Raw genomic sequence first — 7,414 nt, 5'->3', positions numbered from 1 at the left:
AAAATTAGCTGGGTGTGCTAGTGGTGCGCCTGTGATCCTAGCTACTCTGGAGGCTGAGGCAGGGGAATCGCTTGAACCCGGAAGGCGGAGGTTGCGGTGAGCCGAGATTGCGCCACTGTACTCCAGCCTGGTGACAGAGTGAGACTCCATCTCAAAAAAAAAAAAAAGAATCAAAGCATGGATACAAGGCCTCTGGCAGGCAGGTGAAAAGCCATCCCCCAGGGCTGGCCTCAGGCTGCTTGCAGGAGCTCCTGCCAGCCCAGTCTCACCCCGCCAACCCCCACCCACTGATCCTCTCAGTGGGTTCTGAGACCATTTTAGAAGCACCCCTTCCCAAACTTGTTCATCTTTCTTCATCCACTGAGTCTAGTGTGATGCCTGGCCTGGGAGGCACTCAACTTTTAAAGGATTATTAGACAAGATCCTGGAAGGGGAGCTTCTGAGCTCAGATGACACTTCCTTCCTCTGCTGCCAGTTGCACCTTCCTAAGAGGACTTCGGTTGCTGAGCTGGCGTAAGAATTAAACTTTGGGAGCTTGGGAGCCTAGCAAAGCCTTAGCTGAGAAAGGTTCATGAGAAAAAATTTAAACGACTTGTCTCCAAAGGAATACAAGGAATTGAAGGGGCTCTAATGGGCGGTGGGGGGAGGGGAGGCAGGTGCGTGGCGGCGGTGCATAAATACGCAGTGGGTGGGGCACACTGAGTTGACAGCTCTCAACATCTCTTCATCCCTTCCAGGAGTATTTCTCTAGCACCTCCCATGTGCTAGGCATTGTGCTAGGCAAACAGTGATACAAAAGTGGAGTTTAGGTTAACTCCGAAACTTCAGTACGCAGAAGAATGACCTTGTGAATTTGTTAAAACACAGATTCCCAGGATTATCCCCAGAGTCCAACTGATTACATCTAAATGGAGACAGGAAGCTGCATTTTGTAAATAACTCTCTCAGGTGATTCTAATGAAGATGATCCCAGGGCCAGTTTTTTGCTCTGTTACCCAGGCTGGAGTGCAATGGCACAGTCACAGTTCACTGCAGCCTTGAACTCCTGGCCACAAGTGATCCTCCTGCTTCAGCTCCAGGGTAGCTGGGACTACAGGCACGTGCCACCATGTCCAGCCTCTGGGCCTTTTTTTTTTTTTTTTTAAGTTGCAATTCTAAAACCTGCAGTAAAAACTACCCTAAATGCCTGGGGACCTGCTATTAATTGCCCAGAGAGGATTTCTATGGGCAACTGGCTCCTGTGGTTTTGCTTAACTTGAATACGCTGGATGTGGCCAGTTATGGGTGCTGCCTCATGAAAACTGTCCATTGTAGTTGAAACAGGGCACCCACAGCCTGGGACACAGGAAAGCGCCACACTTTGGACCTGGGGAGGCTGCTATCCTAGAGTTTAAGTAGCACAAAAGAATAAGGATTAAAATACCTAGGGTGACTGGGTGTGGTGGCTCACGCCTGTAATCCCAGCACTTGGGGAGGCAGAGGTGGAGGAGTGCTTGGGCTGAGGAGTTCGAGACCAGCCTGGGCAGCATGGCAAAACCCTGTCTCTACGAAAAATATAAAAAATTAGCCAGGTGTGATGGTGCATGCCTGTAGTCCCAGCTACTCAAGGGGCTGAAGTGGGAGGATCACTTTAGTCCAGGAGGCGGAGGTTGCAGTGAGTCAAGATCATGCCACTGTACTCCAGCCTGAGTGACAAAGTGAGACCCGGTCCCCCAACACCCCCAAAAAGAGAACAACAAAAAATACCTAAGGTGAGCTGGGCTCGGTGGCTCACGTTTGTAATCCCAGCACTTTGGGAGGCCGAGGCAGGCGGATCACCTGAGGCTGGGAATTCGAGACCAGCCTGACCAAAATGGAGAAACCCCGTCTCTAGATTTTTAGTAAAAATATAAAAAATTAGCTGGGCATGGTGGCACATGCCTGTAATCCCAGCTACTCGGGAGACTGAGGCAGGAGAGTCGCTTGAACCTGGGAGCCGGAAATTGCGGTGAGCCGAGATTGCGCCATTGTACTCCAGCCTGGGCAACAAGAGCGAAACTCTGTCTCAAAACAAACAAACAAACAAACAAACAAAATACCTAAGGTGATGACCTACATTGACAAGGCTGAGATCACAGGAAGGTGGTGAAGTTAAGAATTTCATTCTTTGGCCAGGTGCAGTAGCTCACACCTGTAATCCTAGCACTCTGGGAGGCCGAGGAAGGCGGATCACCGGAGGTCAGGAGTTCTAGACCAGCCTGGCCGACATGATGAAACCCCATCTCTACTAAAAATATGAAAATTAGCTGGGCATGGTGGCACGTGCTTGTAATCCCAGCTACTCGGGAGGCTGAGGCGGGAGAATCACTTGAACTTGGGAGGTGGAGATTGCGGTGAGCCAAGATCGTGCCACTGCACTTCAGCCTGGGCGACAGAGTGAGACTCCATCTCAAAAAATAAAATAAAATAAAATAAATTTTTTCTTACTCATATTGAAGACTTAACTTTATGGTCCTACTCCAATTTGTGAAGTATTTTCCCCATCCTTTGTGGTTCATGATATGCCTTTTGTCTTAGAAATCAACCATTTTACCAAGACCTTTAGGAAGGCCCAGCACTCATCAATAGCAGTTCCCTGGACAATCCACTGACTCCATGGTTATGTACATGTATGTTTAGGACATGGTGCTCTCGTAGGCAGCATTCCACCCACAGTTGCCAAGTGGTTGGACTCTGGTCTTTCAGGAATGTACACTGGCTATTCAACTCCGTCCCATCTACCGTGAGCAATGCTGTCTGACCACTAATATGCAAGCTGTGGCCCTGTGTGAGCCAGGTCAGGTGAGAACTCCATTGCTGGGCAGCATCTAAAACCATGTGCAGAAGCCTGGCCTCAGAGCAGGGCAGGGTGGGAGCTCAGGGGCTGGCTTGGGGGTGGAGTTGCTAACCAAGGCTTAGGCACTCCACCGTGTCCAGAGCTTCTTGTGCATCCTCTGAATCAGGCTGGGGAAACTTTGGTGGCAGTTGCTGCCTGTGTTACCATTACATACAGACCAAGGCTCTATTATAGGCACACCAGGCACGCTGGATCAGGGACCTATAGAGACGGACTGAGGTGCAAATGTAGAGGTAGCAACATTGGAGACTAGGTAATGCTGCCACAGAACCAGAACCTAGGCTGTTAGCATCTCATCTAGTCCAGGGGATTCTAACCTTTTATGTGCCTCGGATGCCCTTGGACAAGCTGGTGAAGCCCATGGATCCCTTCTTAGAATATTTTTTAAATGCCTAAATGAAAACACTTATGATTATAAAACAAATCAATGATAGTAAAATGCTTGTTTTTTTCTTTGAGACAGAATTTTGCTCTTGTTGCACACCTGGAGTGCAGTGGCGTGACCTTGGCTCACTGCCACCTCTGCCTCCCTGGCTCAAGCGATTCTCCTGCCTCAGCCTCCCGAGTAGTTGGGACTACAGGTGTGTGCCGCCATGCCTGGCTAATTTTTGTATTTTTAGTAGAGATGGGTTTTCACCACGTTAGTCAGGCTGGTCTCGAACTCCTAACCTCAAGTGATCCACCCGCTTTGGCCTCCCAAAATGCTGGGATTACAGCCATGAGCCACTGCACCCAGCCTGAAATGCAATTATTAAAGTATAGAAAAGGTACCACATTTGGTTGTAGCAATGTATGTGCCTCTTTATTTACATGTGATACAAAGACAGTGGGAGATCTAATAACTACTATAATTTTGATGCAGTGAGAAGCATAAATGCTATTGTGAATATTTGTAGAAACTGTCATGTCATATTAAAATATCTGTGATTGGTGACAAAGACATAGGTACTGTTTCCCTGGAGGTCTAGTGGCTAGGAAAAAAAAAAAAAAAAGCCACTCACAGTGGCTCATGCCTGTAATCCCAACACATTAGGAGGCTGAGGTGAGATGATCACTTGAGCCCAGGAGTTCGAAACCAGCCTGGACAATGTGGCAAGACTTCGTATCTACAAAAAATAAAAAATTAGCGTGGTGTGGTGTGGTGGTGTGCCTGTGGTCCCGGCTACTGGGGAGGCTGAGGTGGGAGGATTGCTTGAGCCTGGGAGGTGGAGGCTGCAGTGGGCTGTGATTGTGCCACTGTACTCCAGTCTGGGCAACAGAATGAGATCCTATCTCAAAACAAACAATAGGGAAGGAAATGCTACATTACAGCCATAAAGTTGTTACATTTTTTCCCCATTCAAATTCAGACTCCTGAATTCTAGTCCATTCTGCTGTTCTGAAGTATAGCTGTTAGAGTTTTGGGGTGTATCTGTCTCTGGCTGCATTATGGTTTACAGTGTTACATGAAGATCTGTTGATTGACTAGTTGTTTTGTCATAATGCTTGACTTTTTCAGAGGATACGGATTATAGGTTTGTAACAAATGCTGTAAGAATGCACTTGTTGGCCAGGCGCGGTGGCTCACACCTGTAATCCCAGCACTTTGGGAGGCCGAGGTGGGTGGATCACTAGGTCAGGAGTTCAAGGCCAGCCTGGCCAAGATGGTGAAACCCTGTCTCTACTAAAAATACAAAAATTAGTCGGGCATGGTGGCGGGCGCCTGTAATCCCAGCTACTCAGGAGGCTGAGGCAGAGAATTGCTTGAACCTGGGAGGCGGAGGTTACAGTGAGCCGAGATCACGCCACTGTACTCCAGCCTGGCGACAGAGTGAGACTCCTCAAAAAAAAAAAAAAAAAAAAAGAAAAAAAAATGCACTTGTTACTTAATTTTTACTCCCTTGTGTGAACACATTTATGAAAAAGCAATGTACAAATACATGTATGTGGATTTTCTGGGAATATAGAAGGTAAATTATGATAAAAACAGGCTGGGCACATTCTAGTTACACAAACAAACTAAACAAACCCTGGCTACCATCAGATGGGAGGGAACTAGGATTCTCTTTAAATATCTATTGTGAAAAATACTCCTTATAGCTTTAAGTGTATTAAACATACACACTCTAGTTAAAACAAACAAAATAACCCTGACAATAGGGGAATAAAAAGAATATTAATGAGGCCCAGAGTGGTGGCTCACGCCTGTAATCCCAGCACTTTGGGAGGCGGAGGTGGGTAGATGGCTTGAGGCCAGAAGTTTGAGACCAGTCTGGCCAACATGGCGAAACCCTGTCTCTACTAAAAATGCAAATTAGCTGGGCATGGTGGTGCATGCCTGTAATCCCAGGTACTTGGGAGGCTGAGGCAGGAGAATCATTTGAACCTGGGAGGTGGAGGTTGCAGTGAGCCGAGATCATACCACTGCATTCCAGCCTGGGCGACAGAGCAAGACTCTGTCTCAACAAAAAAAAGACAAAAAAAAAAAAAAAAAAAAAAAAAAAAAAAGAATTCTGAATGAGTGGGTTGGCTCATTGCCTTGCTGCTGTTTTCCCAAGTCCCTATGCATCTCTTCCTCAGTTAATCCCTATAGTGTGTTCTTTGGGCAGCTTTCACAGATGATTCTTCTGGTCTGGGACCTCACCTTGGCAGATGTCACTACTGCCAGTCCTCAAGCAGACGGGGGCATGATCACACATTTGTGCACCACAGTGGGTAGTTGGAGCCACTCACCATCTCTGGCCTATTAGTTTTTTACATTTCAATTAAAGGCAGAAAGAAATCAGTATCCACTCTTCTTGGGAAGATTTCTAACTGAAACCCACCACGCCAAAGGTTATGTGATTTTTCTTTTCTCATGCTGTGGCCTCAGAAGAGATGGTTGATAACTGGCTCCTCCCAATACTCCCCATAATAATACTTCTTTTTCTCTGTGAATGCCCTAAGTCATCGGGAGTTCACAAGCCCATTAATTAACCTTTCCTCGTAATGGAGACTGCATATCACTCAGTGGGAGTCAAATACACGCTACCATCAGTAGGGTAGCGAATGAGCAAAAACAAATTCATCAGAGCCCGAGTTACGACACCCAGAGGACTTTGAATGAGCCTACACAATGGGAAACAGTTTGCGGTTTCCAGCAGCACCTGGATGATAGTCCTTCCAAAGTGAGCAGTGGAAAACTCTCCCGCACTGGAATGCAGGATGCTTATTTACTTTTTGAGTTGATGAGTTGTCTGGTAAAAGTAGGTAAGGAAAGGAGTCCCCAGGCTAAAGCTTTTTGAATGGAGATTCCTAAAATATTAAAAAAAAAAAATGTTTTCAAAAATAGAAAATTAACTTTTCAGTGCAGAGGAAAAGAATAAAAACATGAGTAGCAGAAGGCAACTGCTTAAAAATCAATTCACGGCTAGGCATGGTGGCTCACGCCTCTAATCCCAGCACTTTGGGAGGCTGAGGTGGGCAGGTCGCTTGAGCCCCGGACCTTGAGACCAGCCTGGGTAACATGGTGAAACCCTGTCTCTACCAAAATACAAAAATTAGCTGGGTGGGGTGGTGCGTGCCTGTAGTCCCAGCTTCTCTGGAGGCTGAGCCTGGGAGGTTGAGGCTGTAGTGGGTCATGATTGCACCACTGCACTCCACCTGAGCAACAGAGTGAGCCCCCAATCTTTAAAAAAAAAAAAAAAAAGACAGGTTTCTGAGTGGAATATATAGGGTTTTCAATGTATACATCTATTTGAAGATTATAAAAGGTTTACAAATTTACTGTAAAGGGAGAGGGGTACACCGTTGATTTGGGAATATACCTCTCCAAATATACAGTTAACTGGTGTTTTACTGTATATTTGGAGAGGTGTACTCCCAAATAAAGGGCAGGGATGGGGAAGGACACTTCAGAATTGCCAAATGAAATTATTCTTGGGACGGACAGCTTTTGAGTGGGAGGCTTTTGAGTTCCTAAACAGTGTTTTGGGACAAATTGTGCATAAAGATGCATTATGGGCTGAGCAATGGCTGAGCAGGGTCACTGGAGGGTGTAGGACAAGAGGACGCAGGAAAGATCCTGCAGGATATGCCTGGAGGACATCTAAGATATTTATGGTGACTATTTTCTTTAGGCTGCCTAGAGGACAATCACTGCTTGTTTCTTCCTGAATCCTTGGTTTTGTTTTAACTTTTACGTAATTTTATATTATTGTAGGAAAAATTGGAAAACAAAGAAGGGTCAGGAACTCCCAGTGAGGGGAATAGGCCACAGAACATTCTCTACCATTAATTAAGGGTTGGGCAAAAGGAAAAACATTTTCCAAACACCTGACCTTTAAGAGCGACTTTTTCTAGCCCTGTGGGCCTTAGAAAGTTTAATGGCCATTGAGACTCATTCCTTGGTGGAAGAAACTAGCATAAACCCATTTGTTTTAGGTAAGAAATAGCAACTTCACTGGCGCTGGAAAATAGCATTGGATACACAGTGCACTTCATTCCAAGAGATATTACAAGAGATCCCTGACAGTCAGATTTCCCGATTGATTAGCTATTTCTCGATGCGTGTTATTGCTT

Source organism: Macaca fascicularis, chromosome 4, assembly GCF_037993035.2.
Source record: "Macaca fascicularis isolate 582-1 chromosome 4, T2T-MFA8v1.1".
NCBI classification, from domain to species: Eukaryota; Metazoa; Chordata; class Mammalia; order Primates; family Cercopithecidae; genus Macaca; species Macaca fascicularis.
Note: the sequence above shows the minus strand (reverse complement) of the source record.